Source organism: Gorilla gorilla, chromosome 22, assembly GCF_029281585.2.
Source record: "Gorilla gorilla gorilla isolate KB3781 chromosome 22, NHGRI_mGorGor1-v2.1_pri, whole genome shotgun sequence".
In the NCBI taxonomy this organism is placed as follows: domain Eukaryota; kingdom Metazoa; phylum Chordata; class Mammalia; order Primates; family Hominidae; genus Gorilla; species Gorilla gorilla.
In genome coordinates, this window is record NC_073246.2 from 9,811,183 (window position 1) to 9,838,040 (window position 26,858).

A 26,858-nucleotide genomic window follows, 5' to 3' on the forward strand; every position below is an offset into this window, starting at 1 on the left:
TTAAATGTACAGCATAAGGTAATTATGTGGACTTTAAAAAGGCATTAAAATATGTGCCATTTTCTATTATTCTGCTCAGTAGGCTCCTAAAAGCGTGTATGAACATGCCCAACCCAGTATTGGGCCTCCGTAGGTGCTCAATAAATGTTAGTTGATTACTCCTTTCTGCTTCTAGGTACATAAGCACCATATTAATTTATATAGTATATTTGATTATGTTAGGTTAATGCATAAATCACATGGATTGGTTGTTTCTTTTACAGATCACTAAAGTGGTTCTTAGCAAAGGTTGGAGGTGTCTTGAGTGCACTGTGTGTGAGGCCTATGGGAAGGCAACTGACCCAGGAAGACTCTTGCTGTGTGATGATTGTGACGTAAGTTATCACACCTAGTGCCTAGATCCTCCATTGCAGACAGTTTCCAAAGGAGGCTGGAAGTGCAAATGGTTCTCTAGGGTTTGTTTGCCTTGTTAGTCTTTCAAGTTCAGAGCTTTTTCATACCACTTTAGTTTTTAAAAATTAGCCATACCTATTTAATTGAATAATACACATATTCTATGATAGATACCACTAATCAGAAAAATTTTCACATACACATTAAATCATTAGCCCCATTATGTTCGTATGTAGCTTCCTGAATTACAGTAACTGAATAGCTAAGAAAATAAAATTGAGACTTTTCGGGGGGATTTGGATTTCAGGTGTGTTTGGTGCAGACACTGTGGAGCAACATCTGCAGGTCTAAGATGTGAATGGCAGAACAATTACACACAGTGCGCTCCTTGTGCAAGCTTATCTTCCTGTCCAGTCTGCTATTGAAACTATAGAGAAGAAGATCTTATTCTGCAATGTAGACAACGTGATAGGTATTGTGCTATTTTTTCATCTTTTTAAAGCTTTTCTCTTTGAAATGTAGCAAAAAAAAAATGGAAAATAGCTTTTCCTTAATCACAAGTTTTAGGTACAGAACTTTTTGCCTTGTAGATTTTTAGTCACCTAGAAACTTACAGAATTGATTTCCTGTTTTGAATTCTCAACTCCAGACTAAAGTTTTGTTTTGTTTTGTTTTTAAATTTAGAGACGGAGTCTTGCTCTGTCACCAGGCTGGAGTGCAGGGGCACTATCTTGGCTCACTGCAAACTCCACCTCCGCCTCCTGGGTTCAAGCGATTCTCCTGCCTCAGCCTCCGGAGTAGCTGGGACTACAGGTGCATGCCACCACGCCCAGCTAATTTTTGTATTTTTAGTAGAGACGGTTTCACCATGTTGGCCAGGATGGTCTCCATCTTTTGACCTTGTGATCTGCCCACCTCAGCCTCCCAAAGTTTCATGATTATAGGCGTGAGCCACTGTGTCCACCCAAGACTAAAGATTTTTAATTTAGGCCTTTTTGAGGGTTTAGGAATCCCTTGAAATTAGATGGAGAATTATTGCCTTCATCTATGCCGTTTCTTATGAAGGGTTTCTGAATCTTTTAATAGATTATAAAAAATATCTAACACTTTCTGTTCTCCTTAAACCACTTTCTCTTAAAGCTCTATTACTAGATATCTAGGTATTAGATAGCACCTTCTGCCCTCCCTACATAATTATGTGGAATTTCAAAATCAAGAATGTTTCCTTGCTTTCATTGGTATATTGTTGTACTCTTCAGAAGTTAAGCAGTGAACATATATTGATAGTATTATTTTATCAGTAGTACAGTATTCTTGGGACTCTGGCTACTAATTATCTGTTCCATTGAAAGACAACTTTTTACTTTATTTCCCAATTACCATTCAACATCGCTTTCCATGAGATATGTCTACTTCAAGTTAGATGCATTGCCTGGAGCCCATATATGCTAGCACTGCCATTTGCAGTTTTCTGAATACCTTTGTGTTTGCCCTAACTAGCTTCCTTGCTGTCTTTGAAATATTTAATATATGATTATAAAATAATTAGCTTCCTTACGTAATGTGCTTTGCTTCCTCTCTAATAGTTGTTCTCATTCCTTTTTATTTCCTCCTTAGCTCTATGAAAGTTTTTCTGTTAATAGGGATAGTTAGGACAAAAGGGCAAGGTAGGAGGAGCATGTGAGGCTTAGGGCTTTTAAGTTTGAAGACTCAGTGTTACAGGTTTAAAAGGTAGCAGTTCTCAGTATATTCCATTTTTTAAAAAAAATGTACAAATATGGTCTTTTTAGATGGATGCATGCAGTTCGTCAGAACTTAAATACTGAGGAAGAAGTGGAAAATGTAGCAAACATTGGTTTTGATTGTAACATGTGCAGACCCTATATGCCTGCGTCTAATGGTAAGAGAATAATTTAAACTGTGAGTCTGCACTCTTGTACCACTCATTTGCACCTTACTGTCCATAGCCAATGAATTAACTTAGCTCTACTCTATTTTATCTTTGTGAAACTTACTTTGACAAGTATTTTATGAAAAATATTATTGTTGATTATACATGACTTATCACAACTTGTTATAAAACAATTTACATGAAACAATAAAAAGCACATACTTTAGATGTAAACTATAATTTTGCTTCCAAGGAACATGATCTTGTAGTTATTGACAATATGTCAAAATCCAATGTGTTGATTCTTTCTTAGCCAGGTTTTCCTCCATGACTTGAGTATTTCCTTCATCACTTCTTGTTTTGTTGTTGCTTTAAAAAGTGCTCTTAACTTTAGTGTTCAAACATTTATTTTAATAAAATGAGTATAGAAAGAGAAAATTTAATCATATATAAGTATGTAAATACACTTTACCTTTTCTGAAAAGAATTACCTGGATTTTTTTTTTTTCATTTCAGTGCCTTCCTCAGACTGCTGTGGATCTTCACTTGTAGCACAAATTGTCACAAAAGTAAAAGAGCTAGGTAAAATTTGAAATGCTTTACTTAATTTAATTAATTTACTTTGCTTAATTTTTACATAATTGGCTTACCACTTGTAAAATCTGCTTCAATCATATGGGTGTTCTATCCAAATTCCATAATGTTGGTAATCATTTCCACAATGATATATAAAATGTCATCCAGCTTTACTGGGGCAGTATTCCTATAAATTTCAGCAAGTTGGCAACAAAAATAACAGCTCTTAGAATAACCATTAATGCCATACTTATTTTGGTTTCATTGATATATTACTGTGCTTAATTATCAGTTAGCAGAAAATACGGCCTAGTTAGCAAGCAGATTTCTTTTAGAATTAATTCAATCTCTTAATTTTTTAAAATAATTAATAAGCCTAGTATGGTGATTAATATGATATACTTATTAAACAGTCATTCTTTTGAATACTTGTGTTTAATAGCACCTGATACAAAAGCATTTTGATAGTACAGGAATTGTTCTAAGGAACAACAGTTTTGTACATTTAAAATTAAATCTGCAGGATTTGTACTTATTTATTACTTCTCCCTATTAGTAATTATGTTGATACTCTGATTTTTCCAGATGAGCTTCTGGAGTATTCTCTCTTTTCTTGTGTAAATAGATCCCTGCCTTTTGATCTTTTCCAGGAAAAAGCTCATAGTGGATTAGCTGAGCATTGCATTTCTTTGCAGTGCTTCTAACTCTTTTTATTGGGACATGAAAATAGAAATGCCAGGAAGACTTTTTTGAGACGGAGTCTCACCCTGTCACCCAGGCTGGAGTGCAGTGGCACGATCTCAGCTCACTGCAATCTCCGCCTCCCGGGTTCAAGCGATTCTCCTGCCTCAGCCTCCCACATAGCTGGGATTACAGGTGCCCGCCACCACGCCCGGCTATTTTTTTGTATTTTTAGAAGAGACAGGGTTTCACTGTGTTAGCCAGGATGGTATCGATCTCCTGACCTCGTGATCTGCCTGCCGCCTCGGCCTCCCAGAGTGCTGGGATTACAGGCATGAGCCCCCGCACCCAGCCCAGGAAGACCATTTTTTAAAAAACATGTAACATTTCTGCCTATAATCCAAGGAAGTTTGACCTATTTTTCCTAGTTTTTATTGGGTTTCATGAAGTTAATTATTCATGCATTTCATAGATACGTAATTGCTTTCTAGAACTACAGTCACATTCCCTTGACATGGGTATCAGTAATCAGTAATCACTAATCAGTCAAATTTAAAATGAAAGTTTAAATTTGTATTCTTGGGATTTTGTAATTTTAGACCCACCCAAGACTTATACCCAGGATGGTGTGTGTTTGACTGAATCAGGGGTGACTCAGTTACAGAGCCTCACAGTTGCAGTTCCAAGAAGAAAACTGTCAAAACCAAAACTGAAATTAAAGATTATAAATCAGAATAGCGTGGCCATCCTTTAGACCCCTCCAGACATCCAATCAGAACATTCAAGGGATGGTGATATGGATGATAGTCGAGGTAATACTAATTTATTTTCCATGAAATATGTGTGCAAGAATTACAGCATATAAAGTAACTTTTGAAATATGTGTATGATTTACCAAAGGGTAAATCACACTGACTTAGATAACCCCGATGTGACCCTTGCCATCTCCAAATGAGTGATCTTCTTAGACCTTGCCTTTTCAGGTTCTCTTCCTTTCACACGTTTTAGAACAGACCTACCTTACAGAAATCTCAAGGAGCACCATATCTTTGAAGATCACAGGTGGGGAAATACAGAGGGCTTGACTTTAGTTTGCTAGATAACGACACAAACCTTCTCAGATACTGTGAGCTTGGATAATACCATGTTTAAGTGAAGGTAGTTGATGCATACATTCTAGAAATGGAAAAGCTGTCATTTAATATTACTTCAGGTATAACTTCATATTCACCAGTGTGCATCATAAAGTATTGGTTTATAAACATTTTCTTAATCAAAGTAAATATAAGGTTTTTCTAGCTGAATTCTTTTTTTTTTTTTTTTGGTTGGGAGACAGGGTCTTGCTCTGTTGCCCAGGTTAGAGTGCAGTGGCATGATCTTGGCTTACTACAACCTCTGCCTACTGGGTTCATGCGACCCTCCTACCTCAGCCTCCTGAGTAGCTGGGACCATGGATGCGGGCCACCACGCCTGGCTAATTTTTGTATTTTTTTGTAGAGATGGGGTTTTGCCATTTTGCCAAGACTGGTCTTGAACTCCTGGGCTCAAGCCATCTGCTCTGCTCAGCCTGCTGAATTCTTGAGATAGCAAAATATTTTAATAGTAACCTAAAATCCAATATGAATTAAAGAGGATTACTGTAGGTTTCCTCATTTTTGGGGTGGTTATTTATTTTCAACTGATTCAGAATTGAAGAGATAATTATTTCTGTTCCATTACATTTTATTTCATAGTTTTTTTTTTTTTTAAGGGGCAGTGTCTTGTTACATTGCCCAGGCTGGTTTCCAACTCCTTGGCTCAAGTGATCCTCCTGCCTCAGCCTCTCAAGTAGCAGGTACTATAGGCATGTGCCACTGCAGCCGGCTTTGAGACAATAGAATTTATTGAATACCTACTGTATGTCAGATGTTGGAAATCATATCAGTGTACAAAACAGGTAGAATTCTCTGCATAGAGTTTATATTTTAATGTTAGGTAACTCAACTCTTAAAAAAAATCAGTTAATTATAATGTGTTTGGCAAGTCCCATGGTAAAAGTTAAGTTTGATAAAGAGGAATTGCCTGGCCAGGCACAGTGGCTTATGCCTGTAATCTCAGCACTTTGGGAGGCCAAGGTAGGTAGATCACTTGAGGTCAGGAGTTCGAGACCAGACTGGCCAACATGGTGGAACCCGTTCTCTGCTAAAAATACAAAAATTAGCCAGGCTCAGTGGCATGCACCTGTAATCACAGCTACTTGGGAGGCCAAGGCAGGAGAATTGCTTGAACCTGGGAGGCGGAGGTTACAGTGAGCCGAGATTGCACCACTGCACTCCAGCGTGGGTAACAGAGCAAGACTCCGTCTCCAAAAAAAAAAAAAAAAAAAAAAAAAAGGAATTGGAAGTACAGACAGGTGTTTAGGGTCCATATGAACAGAAAGCAGTATTTGAGCACAGATTTTAAAGAGGTGAGTGAGTGAGCCACTTGATTACCTGAGAGAAGAGCATCCCAGACAGTGAGGAAGCCAGTGTAAAGGCTCTGGGTGAGAGTGTGCTGAGCATGTTTGAAGAGTGTTGTGGAGACCAACAGAGTGAGCAGAGGGGACAGTCAGAAGGTGAGAAGATTAGAGATGTGAGGACAAGAAGGACGGCTCAGTATATCTCACACAACCATAAGGTGATGTGTCAGTAGTTTGTGCTTAATAGCAATGGAATAGGAGGCCATTGAATGTTCCTGAAAAGAAGAACACCATGATCTTATTTATATTTTAAGAGGAACACTCTCCTATGATATAAGTAGATGATTAGGTGCAAGAGTTATGACAGGTAGATCAGTGAGAAACAATGGTCCAGGTGAGAGGTAATTGTGGCTTTGAAAAGGTATGTCTTTTGTGGCCGGGCTCGGTGGCTCATGCCTGTAATCCCAGCACTTTGGGAGGCCAAGGTGGGTGTATCACCTGAGGTCAGGAGATCAAGACCATCCTGGCCAACATGGTGAAACCTTGTCTTTACTAAAAATACAAAAATTAGCTGGGCGTGGTGGCAGGCACCTGTAATCCCAGCTATTTGGGAGGCAGAGACAGAGGATTGCTTGAACCCAGGAGGCAGAGGTTGCAGTGAGCCAAGATCGAGCCACTGCACTCCAGCCTGGTGACAGAGTGAGACTCCATCTCAAAAAATAAATAAATACATGAAAAGATATGTCTTTTGTATGTTCTTGATAATTTTTGTTTTTTAGTGTGTTTTGGGTCTATGTTGCTGGGAGAAACACTTTCTGATGCTTGTATGTAACTGATTTTCAGATACAGTTGAACAGGTAATTTGATTTGGGGGCTTGGAGTTTGCAAAGAAGTAGTCCATATACTTGGAGGAATTGATCAGATCAGCATTAACAAGAATTTCCATTTCTGAGGATGTTAAAAAATGTCTGAAAAAGGTTTCCATAGCCTCTTAAATTTGGGAAGTGCTCCATTTCACAAAATATGAAAGGTTTCTTGATAATAGTACACATTGTTTCCCAAATTATGTGATTATAATACCTTTTTAAAACAACACAGAAGACCTTGGAAGGTTTTCCTTGTGACTTACCACTTGTAAACACTGAGAAATGGTGATATGTTTCAATTTCATATTTTCTCGTTGACTCGTATCAGGGTAAAAGAAAATCAGTTGAAAAATTGCCCTTGCTTTTTTAAAATTTACGTGATAAAATAGCCCATCTGAGTTTACTGAATTTGTCCTTATTTTTATTGAATATGAAAAAAGATTGTTAGTGTGTTGGATGTTAAATGCTAAGACAATTTTAGAATTTAAGGAATTGAATATACAGTATTTTCATGACCAGTCCCTCGTGTTCATTTACATGCCAGGATCTCACATCCTTTGCAGAAGGAAAGGTACATTCCTAGGGATAAAATAAATGCATGTTACTTGGACAACATTTTTGCTTTCTGTTTGCTAAATAAAAATCATTTTTAAAAATTTAGTATTGCCACACTTTGCCATATTAAAAATGTTTTAGATTACTATATTATCCTGAAACTACATGTACACACACACCCCTAAAATAAGTTTTATGGTATTTCATATGCCTGTATGGGAGAAAAAATACGAAAAGAATACAATCATCATAAGTTCTTATTATTACGTTATGCTGAGATTTCTAATAACGCTGCCCTTTTCTGGGTATTTTTTATTAACCTAAAATTTGTGATGTTTTAGACTGTTTCACTAACATGTTTTGATAACGTCTCAGTACCCTTGGGAAAGCATTATAAAGTAGTGGGCAACGATGAAACCTACTCTGGATGTTTTTAGGCAAATTTTTTAACTTCTCTGATGCTAGTGTTCTCATTTATAAAATAGGTTAACCAGGATGAGCCCATAGGATAGTTGTGCTGATGAGGTGCAAGGATGCATGCCAGGCACCCAGCACTGGCTCTTCCCAGACATGGAGTGCTCAGTAACCGTGAGCTATTAGAATACAAGTGCCCAACCAGTGCTTGAGCAATTGTGTTCTCTGTCCAACAGAACTCAACAGAATCCCACGTTTGTCTTTATATGTGAATTCAGTTCCTTTTGAGTTAGTAAGAAATTATGCCTGTGTTGGGGTAATTGAACTTTCAGGAGGAGGGAATTGTCTGCCACAATTATTCTCTGAACTTAATGTTTCCATGTCTTTTTCTTCATTTTGGAAGTTGTGGAAAAATTATAATGAAAGAGTATATAAACGTTTTCCTCTGTATTATAGCGTATCTGACAGTTTCCTTTATTAAAAAGTATGATATATTAGGGAGAGACTTGATGAATTTAAAATTAAAGTTTGAAAAGTGTTACTGACTATAAGTGATCTTCGGCTGTGCAGTTTTCAACTTGAGGTTGTCAGAATGTAATATTACACATTATATTACACACATCTACAGAATCCAAATTGTGATGTTCCTGGAGTATTGGAACAATACCTATGACTTTTTGTTTCTATTGATTTTTAACTCTTCTAATAACCACTTCTTTAAGAAAAGTCATACATCATCACTTTGGTGTATCAGAAACAAATTCCTTATGCAATAAAAGCATACTTCTTTCTCATTCACCTACTGGGATCTAGAAACCCTGTTAATGCAAGAAAAAAATCCCAAACCTCAATAAAATAACACTCTGTTTGTCTCAAGAGTGGAAACACAACACATTTCCTCTCAACTGGTGGTCCCAGATCGACCATCACAGTGTATGGATGTGTTTGGAGGTGTGGGAATAGGACTGCACTGAGGCTCTAGAAGGCCAGCAGGTGGGGCAGACTGAATGGAGGGAGGGGAGTGGCATTCAGTAACTACTGGAGCGTGGGAAGAGTGAGGTATACTGTCCATCTGGTGAAGGTGGCTGCTTCCTTGAGGTTTGTTACTTTCTGTAATGTTAATTCCCTCAACTTTTAAAATTTGATTTTTAGACAAGTTATACATTCAAATGATTTAAAATTGGAAAATAATAAAAAGGTAAACAGTGAAGTCTCTCCCTTTCCCATGCCTTCATGCCCCCAGTTTACATCTCCAGAAACCTCAGAGGTTTCTCGTGTAACCTTCCAGATGTGTTTTTTTTTTTTTTTTTTTTGAGACGGAGTCTCGCTCTGTCGCCCAGGCTGGAGTGCAGTGGTGCAATCTCGGCTCACTGCAAGCTCCGCCTCCCGGGTTCACGCCATTCTCCTGCCTCAGCCTCCCGAGTAGCTGGGACTACAGGCGCCTGCCACTGCGCCCGGCTAATTTTTTGTATTTTTAGTAGAGATGGGGTTTCACCGTGGTCTCGATCTCCTGACCTCGTGATCCGCCCACCTCGGCCTCCCAAAGTGCTGGGATTACAGGCGTGAGCCACCGCGCCCAGCCTCCAGATGTGTTTTATGCATGTACAAGGAAATGTGTGTGTATATATATATATATTTGTGTGTGTGTGTGTGTGTGTGTATATTTTATTCCTTTTGTCTTACTACTTTTTACTGTCCTTCATTTTTTTATGGCTGCAAATATTCCTTTGTATGGAAATATAAGCAATTTAATTTACCTGTTCTTTCCCCTGTTGATAGACCTTTGGGTGTCTTTCAATCTTTTTTTTTTTTTTTTTTTTTTGAGACAGAGTCTTGCTCTGTCACCCAGGCTGGAGTGCAGTGGCACGATCTTCGCTCACTGCAAGCTCCGCCTCCTGGGTTCACGCCATTCTCCTGCCTCAGCCTCCTGAGTAGCTGGGACTACAGGCGCCCGCCACCATGCCCGCCTAATTTTTTTGTATTTTTAGTAGAGACGGGGTTTCACCATGTTAGTCAGGACGGTCTCGATCTCCTGACCTCGTGATCTGCCTGCTTCGGCCTCCCAAAGTGCTGGGATTACAGGCGTGAGCCACCATGCCCGGCTTTCTTTCAATCTTTTACTGTGAATAGTACAATGTATCACCTGGTATATTTATAATGTTGTATGTAAGTGGGCCTGCAAAGGTGAATTCCTTGCTAAATCCAAAGACATAATGCATTTGAAACTGTTTTTGGAAGGTAAGATACAGTTTTTTGGTTTTTTTCATTTTTTTATTATACATATCTGAGGCATACAACATGCTTTGTATACATAGTGAAATGATTACTATGGTCAAACAAATGTCTGTATCCTTCACCTTCCATAGTTTCTGTGTGTGTACACCTAAAATCTCTTTCAGCAAATTTTCTGTACACAATATTATTAACTATGGTTCTCATGCTGTGTATTAATTTGATCTCTAGAATTATTCATCTTACCTAACTGCAGATTTGTACCCTCCGACCTACTTCTGCCCATCCCACCCATCCCCTACCTCCAGACCCTTGAAAACCACCATTCTACTCTCTATACGTTCAGCTTCTCACCCCGCTGCCTCCCATTCTGCTTATTAAGTGAGATCATACAGTATTTTTCTGTGTCTGGCTTACTTTATTTAGTATACTTTCCTCCCGGTTCATCCATGTTGTCACAAATGGCAGTATCTCCTTTCTTAAAGCTAACTATTCCATTGTATAAAGTCCTCATTGTCATCAGTAAGTTCTTAGAAACTGTGGTTAAGAGGGGAAAAAAAGTATGACAAAACTGATTTTTTTTTCATTTTGCATTATGCCAAAATTAGATTGAAGGAAACAGTGTTACTTGAGGACCTGCTGTATGTTCATTTAGCTTAACGTCTCAGTTCCCAAGAACCTATTGATGACATTAAGGGAGGACTTAATATATGTATATACAAACGTCACAATTTCTTTATCCATTCATCTGTCCTTGAATGGGTAAGTAAATTGTCCATCAGGACACTTAGTTTGTTTCCATATCTTGGCTATTGGAAGTAATGCCGCCATGAACGTGGGAGTGCAGATGTCTCTCTCAGATGCTGATTTTATTACCTTTGAATATATGCCCAACAGAGGCATTGTTGGATCTTATGGTAGTTGTATTTTTTTTAAGGAAACTCTATACTGTTTTCAATAATGGCTATACTAATTTACATTCCTATCAACCATGTACAAAGGTTTCGTTTTCTACACATCCTCACCAACACTTATGTCTTTGCCTTTTTGATAATAGTCATTCTAAGAGACATGAGATGATATCTATTGTGGTTTTAATTTTCATTTTCCTCATGATTATGATGTTGAGCATCTTTTCATATACCATTTGACCATTAGTGTGACTTTGGAAAAATGGCTATTCAGGTCCTTGCCTATTTTAAAATCCAGTTATTTGGGTTTTTTTTTTTTTTTGCTACTGAGTTGTGTGAGTTCTTTATATGTTTTGGATTTTAACCCCTTATCAGATGTGTGGTTTGCCAATATTTTCCCCTAATCCCTGTGCTACCTTTTTACCCGTTTTGTTTTTTTTTTTTTTTTACTGCTATGCAGAAGCTTATTTGCTTGATGTAGTCCCACTTGCTTATTTTTGCTTTTGCTACCTGAGCTTTTGATGGGATATCCAAAAAATCATTGTCAAGGAGGATATTAAGAAATTTTTCTCCTAAATTTCCTTCAAGGAGGTTTATGGTTTCAGGTGTTAGGTATTTAATCTATTTTGAGTTGCTTTTTATGTATGATGTGTAAGATAGGCATCAGGTCCAGTTTCATTCTTTTGCATATAGATATCTAGTTTTCTTACCACTACTTATTGAAGACACCATCTTTTCCCTATTGTATCTTGTTGGACTTGTCAAAAATTAGCTCATAATATATGCTTGGGTTTATTTTTGGGCTCTGTATTCAGTTCCATTGATCCATGTGTCTGTTTTTATGCCAGTACCATACTGTTTTGATAACTATCACTTTGTAATATAAGTTGAAATCAGGTAGTGTGATACCTCCTACTTTGTTTTTCTTTCTCAAGATTCTTTTGGCTATTCAGCATCTTTTATGATTTAATACAAATTTTAGAATTGTGTTTTCTATTTTTATGAAAAATGCCTTTGGAAATTTGATAGGGATTGCATTGAATCTGTAGATCACTTTGGATAGTATGGACATTTTAACAATATTCTTCCAATCCACAAACTTGGGGATATCGTTATATTTATTTGTGTCTTTAGTTTTTTTCTGTTTTTTGAGACAGAGTCACACTCTGTTGCCCAGGCAGAAGTGCAGTGGTGTGATCTCAGCTCACTGCAACCTCCGCCTCTTCCTGGGTTCAAGCAATTCTGCTGCCTCAGCCCCCCAAGTAGCTGGGATTACAGGTGCCTGCCACCACGCCCGCCTGGCCAATTTTTGTATTTTTAGTAGAGACAGGGTTTCGCCATGTTGGCCAGGCTGGTCTTGGACTCCTGACTTCAGGTGATCTACCCGCCTTGGCCTCCCAAAGTGCTGGGATTACAGGCGTGAGCCACCATGCCCGGCTGTGTGTCTTCAGTTTACTTTGTCTGTATTTTATAGTGTTTAGTATATAAAGCTTTCACTTCCTTCATTAAATTTGTTCCTCAGTGTTTTATTTTTTTGATGTTATTTTAAGTGGAAATGTTTTCTTGATTTTTTTTCAGATCATTATTTGTATAAAGAAATACATCTGATTTTTGTATATTGATTTTGTATCCTGCTACTTGACTGAATTCATTTATTCTAGTAACTGTGGAATTTTTAGGGGTTTCTACATACAAGATCATGTCATCTGCACACAGGGATAATTTTACCCCCTTTTTTCTGCTGATGCCTTTTATTTCCTTTTCTTATGTGATTGCTCTGGCTAGGACTATGTTGAATATAAGTGTTAAGAGTAGCCTTGTAGCAGATATTGAAGAAAAGCTTTCAGTCTTTCCCTGTTGTAGGTTTGTTTTTGAATAGGCAATACCTGTGCATGATACAAGAAATACAAAGGTCTTAAAAAGAGTGAACAATGTTAAGTTAGCCTACCTTTTGGCCATCCCTTCCTTGGAAAGAACCAGTGTTTTCTTATAACTTTCCAGAGATTAGTCATCTAGATACAAGTATGTATATATGGGAGAATTTCTCATATTTGGGTGATAACGGTCTTTTTCTCTTTTCTTTTCTTTTCTTTCTGTCTTTCTTTCTGTCCTCGTCTCGTCTCTTCTCTTCTCTTCTCTTTTCTTCATTTCTTTTGACGGAGTCTTGCTTTGTCACCCAGGCTGGAGTGTAGTGGCGCAATCTCGGCTCACTGCAAGCTCTGCCTCCCAAGTTCATGCCATTCTCTTGCCTCAGCCTCTGGAGTAGCTGGGACTACAGGCACCCGCCACCACGCCTGGCTAATTTTTTGTATTTTTAGTAGAGACGGGTTTTCACCGTGTTAGCCAGGATGGTCTCTATCTCCTGACCTCGTGATCCACCCACCTCAGCCTCCCAAAGTGCTGGGATTACAGGCATGAGCCTCCGTGCCTGGCCGATAACGGTCTTTTTCTTTATTTCAGCCTGTGGGAATCAGAAGGCCCTTGTGAAGATGTTGGTTAGAAGAGACTTTAGCTAGTGATACCACTTGTGTTAGGGCACTGTATGTGCTACTTTATGCCATTTGTCTCAACATGTATGCTTACTGGTGTCACTATGAACCTCATCAATAAAAGTGCTCTCTTGGTTTTTACTGTCCTTGTGTGCATTGTTTCAGGTGAAAGGTGGTCTTTGTACTAGATCCAGTGCTATCCTTGGCCACAAACCATTGCATATGATTAATTTGGGGATTTCCTCTTTATCATCCTGGAGATCATCTTCTGTTTTCTCCTGTGTTACATGTGTTTTCTGCAATTTCATGAATTTCCCTTTATTTCTTCCCTCAATTTGGGTGGAACGTATCTTCCGTAGCTCCCTGACAGAGAATGTGTGGAAGGTAAGTTTTGAGCATTATATACTTCTGAAAATGTCTTTATTTTACCTTCCTACCTGACTCATCTTTTCCAGGTTGGAAATACATTTTCATTTATCATTTTTAGTCAATTGATCCACCGTCTTTTAGTTTCTAGTATATGAAGAACTCGGTTTTTTCTATGTGACCTGTGTTTTCTTGGAAGCTCTTAAGATTTTAGGAAATTCTTTGTCCTCAGTGTTCTAAAATTTCATGAGGATAACGTCTGTTTTTGTCTATTTTTGACATTTAAAATCTGTTTTGTTAGGCACTGAGTGGTCTCTTTCAGTCTGCTGTCTTATATCCTTCAGTGGTAGGAAATGTTCTTGAACTATATTATTGATAACAATTCCCTCTCTTTTTCCAGAATTCTGCTTTTCAGATGTGAAACATACTCAGTTTTTCTCTGCTTCTTTCCAATCATGTCCTTATTTTATCTTCCTCTACTGAGTTTTGTTTTTATTTCAGTTATTTCAAGAGCTTTCTTTCCTCCCTTTGAATGTTTCTTTTGTAGCATCCTATTCTTGCCTCAAGGGTATCTTATATTATCCCTCAGAGGATTTTAATCTTTTTGAAGATTTTCTTTACTTCCTACTTAGTCTGTTAATTCCAAATTGTCTTTTATGTTCTCAGGTCTCTGTCTTTTATGTTACAGATCAAGGGTGTTGCAGATCTTCTGGCTTCCATGGCCCACATTGGAAGAAGCGTTGTCTTGGGCCACACGTAAAATACACTAATGATAGCTGATGAGCTTTTTTTTAAAAAAAAAACCTCATAAAAAGTCTCATAATGTTTATGAAAGTTTATGAATTTGTGTTGGGCTGCATTTAAAGCATCTTGGCTGCAGGTTGGACAAGCTTGTTATAGACCATTGTCAGATAATCTTTATGGTACATGCATGATTAAAAGTGAAGAACTAAAGATGGAGACTGGATAGATAGTATCTTTATTTTTAAAAAAGGAATTAAGTAGTTGATTAGAAAGCTTTGAGTATGTGGTGGTGCTTGTCGATTTGTAAGTTTAGTGGGGTGATTTGTGCTGACCATTTGGTGAACCCTCTGGTTTCAGTATCTTTAGATGTTCTTCTTGAACTGATCAGGTTCCCCACAACAGTCTTTTCAAACCTCATACTTGGAGGCTAGAGATCTGGCTTCTAGCTTTCTGAGAATTCAGTGGGGAAATGTGGGGTCCGGCAACGGGAGCAGAATGGGGTTGTCCACACTTAGTATGCCCATATTTTCTTGGTCCTATTTTCGATCTTCATCCCATTGTTCCATTTAAGGTCGCCCAGGAATCCTGCATCCCACAAATGAGAGTAGCAGCTTCTCAGTGTGTAAACCTAGGAAGCAGGTGTAGGGAGTATAACTTCTGCAGATAATTAAATCTCTTGTTGCTTCAGTTTTCTCCCACTTATTTCCAAAGGTGGCCAGTTTTCCTAGTTTCTCAGCCTTCTGAGGATTGTTATAAACTGGATTCTTTTTTTCAGTTCTTTCTGCTCTCAACTGAGAATTTGCCTTTGTTAAGTTGTTTTTCTCCTTTCCTATTGTCTTTTTTTTTTTTTTTTTTTTAAGGAGATTGGGTCTTTCTCTGTTGTCCAGGCTGGAATGCAGTAGTGTGATCATAACTCACTGTAGCCTCAACCTTCTGGGCTCAAGCAATTCTCTTCTCCCACCTCAGCCTCCCAAATAGCTGGGATTACAGGCATGCCACCATGCCACAGCTTGATTTTATCTTTTAAAAATAGATTATTTCAGTGTGTTTTTAGTAGGGTTTCAGGAGAATGTAATTTTAATGTATGAATTTAGTCTGCCACCTTAACCCAAAATTCCCTGTCATTAACTTTTAGGTGGGTTTATTTGAAGGTAAACAATTGGTATTGTCATCTTTGGTGTTTGTTTTTTTCAGTAATTTTTTCTTTTCTTTTCTTTTCTTTTCTTTCTTTCTTTTTTTTTTTTTTTTTGAGACAGAGTCTCGCTGTCACCCAGGCTGGAGTGCAATGGTGCCAACTCGGCTCACTGTAAGCTCTGCCTCCTGGGTTCACGCCATGCTCCTGCCTCAGTCTCCCACGTGGCTGGGACTACAGGCACCAGCCACCTCACCTGGCTAATTTTTTGTATTTTTAGTAGAGACGGGGTTTCACCGCGTTAGCCAGGATGGTCTCGATCTGACCTCGTGATCCGCCCACCTTGGCCTCCCAAAGTGCTGGGATTACAGGCATGAGCCACCGTGCCCGGCTTTTTTTTTTTTTTTTTTTTTTGAGAGATGAAATTTCACTCTTGTTGCTCAGGCTGGAGTGCAATGGCACGATCTCGGTTCACTGAAACCTCCACCTCCCGGGTTCAAGCAATTCTCCTGCCTCAGCCTCCTGAATAGCTGGGATTTTAGGCGTGTACCACCACGCCCAGATAATTTTGTATTTTTAGTAGAGACTCACTATGTTGGTCAAGCTGGTACGGAACTTCTGACCTCAAGTGATCCACCTGCTTTGACCTCCCAAAGTGCTGGGATTATGGGCATGAGCCACCGTGCCTGGTCTATAAACTTTTCTTTTCATGGTTTAGTCATAAGTCCATAGCCATTATCAGATTGTTATGGAATTGGCCTCAAATATAGACCAAATATAATAAAAAAGAAAAGACAAATACCCTGTTCATCCCATTACAGAAATACGTTATCTCTGATACTGAGAATATTGAAGGAGTTAACAACCTGATTTTAAAATGTATTTGATAAACATGTCTTTTTCCTGGAATACAATGTAAAGCATATATAATTTGGAAAAGTTTGATTACCACAGTGTTAAAATAGCGTTCTCTAAAATAGCATTCTCTAAGCATTCCATTTACCTCATTCAGTGAAGTATTTATTGAACATGTATTAGGTATCCTACTAACAATACATCTGTTACTAAGAAAATCTGTGTACCTGTTCTCATGGAGAATATAATCTAGCAGGGACACAGATTTTAAAGAACCAATAAAAATGAAGCATGACGTTCATATACATGCAAGCATAAAACTGTTTGACATAATCTTATCTAAATATCAGGAATTCTTTAATACAGTGAAGTTTAGAATAAATCCTGAAAGATAAGTTAGGTAGAAGGCAGAAATTGGGGAAGATAGTGGAAGAAAGAGCTTGATACATTCAAAGAACTGAGTATAGTTCACTGGAGGGAGTGAGATGAAGCTGGAAAGTTTACAAGAGACTGTTGTAATGGGCCTTGCAATTTGAAGTTTATTTTGAGGGCATTTGGGAAGACATGAAAGGATTTTAAGCAGAAAATTGATGCATATTTATAGAAAGATCATTTATGCAGTAATTTAAAGAATTGATTGGAGAGAGGTAAGCTTTGAGGTGGGGAACTAGATAGGAGCATATTGTACTAATAGTGAGTCATCTGAGGTTGGATTAAGATGGTAGTAGAGAGTGATAAAATGCATTTCAGAGGTATTGAGGAGTCTTGGTTGTAGGAGGAAAGAGATTAGGAATGATTAAGGTGGTCTTCCAGGCCTCTGTCTTCTCCAGGTTACATTTCCATGCCTTTTAATGATGATAGGTAACATGGGAAAAAGGAGAAAGTTTATTTTAAATTAATAGTTCATTTTGGATATACAGTTTTCAGTAACTAGGTAATATTCAATTATAGCTGTGGTTGAAGCTCAGAAGAGAGTTCTAGTCTAGAGACCTGGACCTGAAGACATAATTAAAAGCAAGTGAATTTGTTAAGTGCAAATGGATTGCACTTAACAGAACTCTGAGTTCTGTGTTCCCCTTCTCTGAATATGTTTTATTTCATGGGAACACTGCACTAAGCAGCACAATTTCTACAACCATTTGGGGCTGCTTCTATCTCCTTTCATACTTTCACTACCAACAGGGATGTACAATTAAAATGGCTCAGCAACAACACTACTTTTTATTCCCCATTATGTAGGGATTATATATTTGATAGGTTTTTCCAGTTTTGTGTATATATTTACTTTTTTCCAGAAGGAGAACTTATGGATTGTGATGGAAAATCAGAATCTAGTCCTGAGCGGGAAGCTGTGGATGATGAAACTAAGGGAGTGGAAGGAACAGATGGTGTCAAAAAGAGAAAAAGGAAACCATACAGACCAGGTATAGTGCCTGAGGTAGACATTTCAATATCATCAACACTTGGTTAATTAAAGAAAAATGCAATAATGAAGACTTCAATTAAAATTAAATATTCAGGATTAAGAACTGTCTAAACAAAAATATGTGCACATAAATTAAAGAACTAAACTATTTGAATACGACTTCCTAGCTCCAGAGTTCTTTATTTTGAATATGTGAATACTTCACAATGAACCATTATTGAATGCCTTATCCCAAATGTTAAGCATTTTATTAAATGCTTTACTAGATTGGCTTTTGTTCATACTTGGACTTTGAAGGCCATTTATATAGTTCCTCTGGATGTGTACTTCTGTAACGCTTTTAATTTTCAGTATTCACTTTCTAATATCTTTTTTTGAAAAAACTTACTTCAGTGTTTATGCAGGAGTGCCAGTAAGTATACAGTGTGAAGGGGAATAAGACAGAGTTATTATGGCTCCTAGAATTTATAGTCTAGTTGAAAACCATGACTGATTAAACACTCATTTCTTATCTGGCTCAGGAGTGGAGAGAAAAGCGGTCTTGCTTGTCAGTTTTATTTGCCTTATTGGAAAAAATTATTAAAATTGTCACAATACAGAAGTTGTAGGCTTTTATGTATTCATTTAAGAAAAATTATTTTCCGCTTTTCACACGTGTTGAGTAGGCTTTCCTTAGCCAGTTTATTAATATCTTGTTTACCAATGAGGTTTTAAATTGGATTCGTACAATCTTTATGCTTCTTATTGCTTATATTTTATTGGTAAGAGTGATCTAAATCCCTTTGGATATGTAAGGAAGAACTTTCTTACTCCGTTCGTATTCCATGAGACCTTAAAAGATAACCTGTCTTTTAAATAGGTCATATCTATAACAAGGACCTAAGATGAGTTGCTTCTAAATCGTTCTATGAAAATGATTTCATTTCTTCCTAATCATGAGGCTTATAAGTGTACTTTTTTAGACATTGCAGATTTCTTCCAGGAACTTGTATTTACTGTTTTCTTTTCCTCTGCCTCACATGGAAGTCAACCCTCTAATTGAGGGACTCATTAGGTCACAGAGTATATTGCTAGACAGCGATATCATTTCACAAAAGCTTATAGTGTTGACTGTGTACCAGACCTCTATTCTAAGCACTTCACTTATGTTATTTGTCCTTTTAACATATGTATGAGAAGCTGCTTTGCCTTACCCCCATTTTTAACCAGTGAAAGAATTGAGGCATTGAGAAGTATTTAGTGAGTAAGCAGAATTACATAATCTGACTCCAGATTCCATGCTCTTAACCACAGGGCTCTATGTGTCCCATGTATAAATGCCCTCATACGTTGGAGTACCAGACACCGTCCCCCTGAAATCATATCAGTCAAAGAATATTTGTGTCATCTAGGTAGTTCGTGTCTTCTGTCCTCCAGCTAATGTACCAGTTAGCCGGTTAATATACAGACACAGTCATCCATCACTTAAGTTCAGAGAAATACATCATTAGGCATTTTCATCCTTGTGTGAACATCATAGAGTGCACTTCCACAAACCTAGATGGTATAGCTTACTACACACTTAGGCTGTATGGTACGCTAAATTCATTTTAAAAAATAAAGTAATTGTGCTACGGTGTTATAACTATGGTGATGTCTGTATGTGGTGGGAATTTTCCAGCTCCATTATAATCTTATGGGACCACTGCCTTAACATGCAGCCCTTTGTTTACCAACATCATTATGCAGTGCATGACTGTTATGTGATGTATGAGACACTAATATTTGTCAAATAGATAAGCCAGCGTAATTTAGTGTTTGATATTTACACTGATACTGTTTAGAAGAGGAAGTGCACAACGGTCTTTTTGTATTCTGTTTGATAAGTGATAACAGTGGCTTTGCCTTTTTTTTTTTTTTGGTTGTTTTTAACTTCTATTTTACCTAAAACTCAGGTTATTTATTTAGACTAGCACAGATTTAATTTTGGAAAATGACTTACTATTCAAGATAAAGCATTTTTATCCTGTGTACTGTGGAAACGTAGGGAGAAATTATTTATCAGTTTACCCAATTTCTTTTTTGGATAGGTATTGGTGGATTTATGGTGCGGCAAAGAAGTTGAACTGGGCAAGGGAAAACCAAAAGATCTGTGATCAGAAAAGATTCCTCAGGCTCTGTTTCTGAGCAGTTACCTTGCAGAGATGATGGTATAGTACTGACTTAAATTTTTTTTTTTTTTATGTAACCCCTTGATCCTGATATTTCTATTGGAAAGAACTATCCTAAATAATGTTACAGTCAATAAGAACCTTATTGCCTCTTATTGTTACTCAATAAGAGTCTTATTGCCTTTTATTGATGAAAGGATTTGAGTGCATATAGAGTTCATATCTGTAATACAGCAATCAGGTTCTATAAGGAAATGGTTTAAATCCAATAGACTTTATTCTTTTGAGATTTTTTGACAAGCTCTTTTTTCCTGTATCAAGTTATTAAATATATTTTCTATATTTAAATATAAATGGTTTAGGGACTTAATAACTTAGTTACATAAGGTACTTTCTGGTCATCTCCAAAGCCTTTCTTTGACTGCCTTAGATACTTATCACATAATTTGAAATTCTCAAGTGACAGTGCTCCTCAATTTTTATCTATGTATGTATGTATGTATGTATCTATCTATCTGTCTATCTTACGGTCTCACTATGTCACCGAGGTTGGCCTGCACTGCAGCCTTGCACTCCTGAGCTCAGGCAATTCTCCTGTCCTCAGCCTCTGACGTAGCTGGAGACCACAGGCACACAACCACCATGCCTAGCTAATTTTTAGGCTTTTTGCAAAGACAGGGTCTCACTTTGTTGCCCAGGCTGGACTAGAACTCCTGTGCTCAAGCGATCCTCCTGCCTCAGCCTCCCAAAGTTCTGGGATTACAAACGGGAGCCACCGCGCCCGGCCGTTAGGGAGTTCTGTTATCCCCATCTGTAAAATGGGGAAAATGGAGTCAAAGAGAGTTCAAAGGAAGCCCCAAGGTGGCACAGCTGGGGAATCGAGTTTTGATTTGAACCCAGAGAGCCATTTTCAAGAGCTCAGCCCTGACCTGCTGCGGGGGTCACTGCTCCTAGGTGCCACTTTGTATTCTGGGAGACTTGGATTCCAACTCTGCCGGGGGATCTCAAAATGGAGGATGGCGTGCTTGCCCCAGAGTCAATGCCCAATCAGTGATTGTTATTATTCTGTTTTCCTAAGGCCAAGGTCAACCACTTAAGACAGAAAAGAATGGTATGAGTCAGCATGGCTTTTGGCATTGGATCTGGGCTAGAATCCCACTTTCTTCTAGTTGTAGATCTTCAAGTAAGAGAATTAAGTCAGAAAGTTAACATCAGGCCCCAGTTTCCTCATCTCCAAATGGATTTAAGCATGAAGGTTATCAGGAGAACTAAGTAACACCATAATATAAATCAGCTTTGGAGCTGAGAGTGGTACATAGTGGGGGTGCAGTAAATCATTTTGTTTTTCCCCTTTTATTATTATTATTATTTTGAGGCAGAGTCTCTGTTGCCCAGGCTGGAGTGCAGTGGCTCCATCTCTGCTTACTGCAACTTCTGCCTCCGGGGTTCAAGCTATTCTCCTGCCTCAGTCTCCCAAGTAGCTGGGATTACAGACACGTACCACCATGCCCGGCTAATTTTTGTACTTTTAGTAGAGACAGGGTTTCACCATGTTGGCCAGGCTAGTCTGGAATTCCTGACCTCATGTGATCCTCCTGCCTCTGCCTCCCAAATTGCTGGCTTCCCACCGAGCCTGGCCTGTTTTTCCCCTTCTTATCCCTCCTCTTCTCCTCCCTGTTCTTCTTATTTTATTTATTTTATTTTTTGAGACTGTCAGCCAGGCTGGAGTGCAGTGGCACGAACACTGCTCACTGCAGCCTCGACCCCTTGGGCTCAAATTATCTTCCCATCTCAGCCTCCTGAGTAGCTGGGATTAAAGGTGCATGCCACCAAGCCCGCCAAATTTTTATTTTATTTTATTTTATTTTATTTTATTTTATTTTATTTAAGACAGTTTCACTCTTTTTGCCCAGGCTGGAGTGCAATGGCATGATCTTGGCTCACTGTAACCTCCGCCTCCTGGGTTCAAGTGATCTCCTGCCTCAGACTCTTGAGTAGCTGGGATTACAGGTGCCTGCCACCACTCCTGGCTAATTTTGTAATAATTTTTGTATTTTGTAGAGACAGGGTTTCGCCATGTTGTCCAGGCTGGTCTCGAACTCTTGGACTCAAGCAATCTGCCGGCCTTGGCCTCCCAAGGTGCTTGGATTACAAGCATGAGCCAGCCACTGTGCTCAGCCGTCTTCTTACTATTATTATTATTACTGTTATGGTTGTAGAAGTAACCTGAAATAGAGATACATTTAAATATCTGAGTGATTTCAGCAAAGGAGAGAGATCCTGTGTTACTATTTTAGGAGTGCTCTTGATTGTGTGAACCCGTTGAATACACCACTTACTAACCGAGCCCGGCCATTTTGCTCAGATTTTTCAGAGCTCTCAGGACCATTCAGAATGAAATTCAAAATCTTTACCATGGCCAGAAAGATCCATGCAATCGAGATGCACCATCCCTATCCTAATTTCCTGGCTTGTCTCCATGCCAACCACAATGCCATGCTGGCCTCCTTGCTGTTCTTTGAAACACTGGGTGCACTTTGCTTCAAGGACTTCGCTTGCCTGTCCCTGAACCTGGAATGCTCTTCCCCTAGAACTCCTTGTGGCTGCCACTGTCACCCCCTTCAGATCTTTATTTAGATGTGTCTATGATGAAGCCTTTCAGGGCCAATCTATTTAACATTTCCCTCACCACCCCTCCACTCTGTAGCCCCTTTGCCCCTTGTATTTCTCTCCATAGTACTTATTATAATATCTAACACACTATAATATCAAATGTTAACTCCATGAGGATAGGCATTTTGATCTATTTGGTTCCCTGCGGCATCTCCAGCACATAGAACAATGCCTGGTGTACATAGTGGGTGCTTATTAGGTACATGTCACATGAAAGAGGAAAAAAACGAGTGTATTAAAGAATCCAGGAGCCGGGTGAGGTGTGTCATGCCAGCAATCCTAGCACTTTGGGAGGCTGAGGCGGGTGCATCACCTGAGTTCGAGCCCAGCCTGGCCAACATAGTGAAACCCCATCTCTACTAAAAATACAAAAATTCAGCTGGGTGTGGTGGCAGGTGCCTGTAACCCTAGCTACTAGGGAGGCTGAGGCAGGAGAATCGCTTGAACCGGGGAGGCAGACGTCGCAGTGAGCCAAGATTGCGCCATTGCACTCCAGCCTGGGCAACAAGAGTGAAACACTGTCTCAAAAAAAAAAAAAAAAAAGAATCCAGGGAGGCCAGGAGCAGTGGCTCACACCTGTAATCAATCTCAGCACTTTGGGAGGCGGGCAGATCACTTGAGGTCAGGAGTTGGAGACCAAAATGGTGAAACCCCATCTCTACTAAAAATTCAAATATCAGCCAGGTGTGCTGGTGCACGCCTGTAATCCCAGCTACTCAGGAGTCTCAGGCAGGAGAATCACTTGAACCCCAGAGGTTGCAGTGAGCTGAGATCACGCCACTGCACTCCAGCCTGGGCGACAGAGTGAGACATTGTCTCAAACTAACAAACAAACAAACAAACAAAAACCCAAGGAGCACAGAACAGCTACATATTGGAACAGCTAAATATTGGAGCACCTACTGTGTGTTGACCGTTCCACAGCATGGAGGAAACTGGTCTTCCCTTGGAAGAACCTCCCCACTATTCAGGTGGTAAGAGAAATAACATACCCAGGGCTAGGCATAATGCAGACAGTGTTATAAAGGAGGCATTGAACAAAGGAGAGAGTAACTGAAGGAGGTGGCATTTTGAGTGACCTTGGGGCCGATTAGGGTGGTTACAGGTTGATGCTTATATATATGGCATATACGTTGGGGGATTGGGTGGCGGGGAGGGGTGCAGGCATTCAGAATAGAGCAAAGAGAGGAGTAAGTATAGAATGGTGTATCAAATGTTTATCCAAAAGCAGGATATGGAACTAGTAAACATTTTATTCACAGTGTGTATTTTTTTTTGAGAGGGAGTCTCGCTCTGTTGCCCAGTGGCATGATCTCGGCTCACTGCAACCTCTGCCTGCTGGGTTCAAGTGATTCTCCTGCCTCAGCCTCCCAAGTAGCTGGGATTACAGGTGCACGCCACTACGCGCCGCTAATTTTTGTATTTTTAGTAGAGACGGGGTTTCGCCATGTTGGCCAGGCTGGTCTCAAACGCCTGACCTCAGGTGATCAGACCACCTCTGCCTCCCAAAGTACTGAGATTACAGGCATGAGCCACTGCACCTGGCCTGTTGTCTATATTCTATTTTTTTTTTTTTTTTCTGAGATGGAATCTTGCTCCGTCACCCAGGCTAGAGTGCAGTGGCACGATCTTGGCTCACTGCAACCTCTGCCTCCAGGGTTCAAGCGATTCTTCTGCCTCAGTCTCCTCAGTAGCTGGGATTACAGGCGCCTGCCACAGCGCCCAGCTGATTTTTTTGTATTTTTAGAGGAGACGGGGTTTCACCATGTTTGCCAGGCTGGTCTTGAACTCCTGACCTCGTGATCCACCTGCCTCGGCTTCCCAAAGTGCTGGGATTACAGGTGTGAGCCACCGCGCCCAACCTGTTGTCTATATTCTAAAATTTGGATAATTTGGATATGGTATAGTTTATGTGGCAATTTTCTTTTGGAGAACATGTAGGTTGTTTCTAGCTTTTCGCTATTGGAAACAGTGCTGCATCCTTGTGTATGCTTTCTGCATGAGTGATATTTCTCTAGGATACATACTGTAATTATATGCTTGTCTTTTTTTGTGTGTTTTAATTTATTTAATGTCTGTGCTTCCTGTTAAAATACAAGCTCCATGAGGGGAGGAATCCAATTTGTTTTGCGCCGCACTCTTTAATTACTATCTAGCCAAGTGCTTGGGAGAAAGGAGAGGTCAATAAATATATACTGAGTGAATCAGGCTGAAAGATTGGCTGGGACCATGGTGTGGTTTTGTATCCTAAGAGAGGGAGCCTGACTTATTTTGGAAAAGTAAAATATTTTTTTGGAGAATTTCACACAAAGCAGTAGCAGGATGGTTATTGGTGGAATTTAGGAAAACCTATTCTGGACTAGAAAGAAGGCAGTTACAGGAGGTGCAATTATGAGATTATTACACAGGCCAGAAGGAAACAAAGAAACATGGGTGGTGAGAATAGAAAGGAAAGGGTACATACATTTCAGAGAGATTAGAAGGATAGGATTTGTGAGATTTACTAAGTAGCTATAAGGGGTGAAGTAAAGAAAGCATAGAAGGAAAGTTGATTTCTAGCGTAGAACATTTTAATTTTACAAACATTTATTCTCTCTCCCAGCTCCATGGAAAAAGTACTCACTAATTCCTGTTGGTATATTAATTCGTATTACATTTTCTTCCCCACTTTCTCTTTTTTTTTTGAGACAAGGTCTGTGGCCCAGGCTGGAGTGCGGTGATGCCATCTGGGCTCACTGCAGCCTTGACCTCCTCGGGACCAAGAGATCCTTCCACCTCAGCCTCCTGAGTAGCTGGGACCATGGGTGCCAGCCATCATGCCCAGCTAATTTTTTTTTTTTTTTTTTTGAGACGGAGTCTCACTCTGTCCCCCAGGCTGGAATGCAGTGGCGCAATCTCGACTCACTGCAGCCTCCGCTCCCTGATTCATGCCATTCTCCTGCCTCAACCTCCCAAGTAGCTAGGACTACAGGCACCTGCCACCACGCCCGGCTAATTTTTTTTTTGTATTTTTAGTAGAGACAAGGTTTCACTGTGTTAGCCAGGATGGTCTGGAACTCCTGACCTCGTGATCCGCCCGCCTCGGCCTCCAAAGTGCTGGGATTACAGGCGTGAGCCACCGTGCCCAGCCCTATGCCTAGCTAATTTTTATATTTTTCTTAGAGACAGGGTTTCGCCGTATTGCCCAGGCTGGTCTTGAACTCTTGGGTTTAGGTGAGCGCCTTGGCCCCCGAAAGTGCTGGGATTATAAGCATGAGCCACTGTGCCTGGTTTCCCTTTCAAAAGAGATTTTGGGTGTTTCGTGTCACTGTATCCACGCCGCGTGCGGTCTCTTGTGCGTGGCTTCTTTTCCTGAGCACGCACAGCTGTCTTCTAACCCGCGAGCAATGGCTTTAAGGTTTTTGTTTGTAATTCGGGGTGACCCAGGGGTTCGGGCTGCGGGCCCCTCCTCTCGCCCAGGCACACCTTGCAGAGGAGGGGGCGGCGGGGACAGGACCCGGGTCGGTGCCTGCGCACACCCTCGCGGGCCAACCCCACCCCCCCGCTGGGTACCTGTCACGGCTACTGCCGCGGCGCGCGCCCGCCAGGTTAAGCCGGATGGCGGGAGGAGGGGTGCGGGGCACGGGGTGCGGGGAGGGTGGCAGGGCGCGCGCGTGCGCAGGAGTCGCCGAGCAAGAACTGGTAGTGCGCGCGCTCGCCGCTCGCTCGCGTCCCGGAGGCGGAGTCTGCGGCGGCGGGCGGAGCGGGGGCGCGCCTATGCTAGTCACGTGGGCGCTGGGGCGGGGCCGGGCGGCCGTTCAAGGTAGGGGGCGGGGCCGGCGCGGCCGTTCAAGGCAGGGGGCGGGGCGTCTCCGAGCGGCGGGGCCAAGGGAGGGCGCAACAGCTGCTACCTCAACACTTTCTGACCCAACGGTCACCCAGCGCTGGACTCGCTGCGCCCCGGCGGCTCTAGGGACCCCTGGCGCCTACACTTAGCTCCGCGCCCGAGGTGAGCCCAGGCCCTAAATCCTCCGGGCAGGGGTAGGGGTGACGGACGCTCCTTTTTTGTTGGGGCGGGGGTCTTGGAG

General features: G+C 40.3%; 1 protein-coding gene and 2 long non-coding RNA genes across 3 annotated transcripts in view; all 3 read left to right on the forward strand.

Annotated features, from left to right (window-relative positions):
* The first annotated feature begins 2,244 nt into the window (after window positions 1-2,244).
* On the forward strand, window positions 2,245-4,190 carry LOC129529289 (uncharacterized). The gene is made up of 3 exons (XR_008674757.2): window positions 2,245-2,293; window positions 2,801-2,866; window positions 4,141-4,190. It is a non-coding gene; the product is annotated as an uncharacterized lncRNA (long non-coding RNA).
* A 109-nt stretch (window positions 4,191-4,299) lies between these two features.
* Window positions 4,300-20,069, forward strand: LOC129529307 (uncharacterized). The gene is made up of 3 exons (XR_008674783.2): window positions 4,300-4,353; window positions 17,838-17,966; window positions 20,038-20,069. It is a non-coding gene; the product is annotated as an uncharacterized lncRNA (long non-coding RNA).
* Window positions 20,070-20,072: 3 nt separating this feature from the next.
* Window positions 20,073-26,858, forward strand: part of LOC101129069 (putative tyrosine-protein phosphatase TPTE) — a 63,507-nt gene continuing 56,721 nt past the window's right edge. Inside the window, exon 1 of the mRNA XM_055373843.1 lies at window positions 20,073-20,157. The gene's annotated coding sequence lies outside the window, so the exon portion shown is untranslated. The remainder of the gene's footprint in view (window positions 20,158-26,858) is intronic.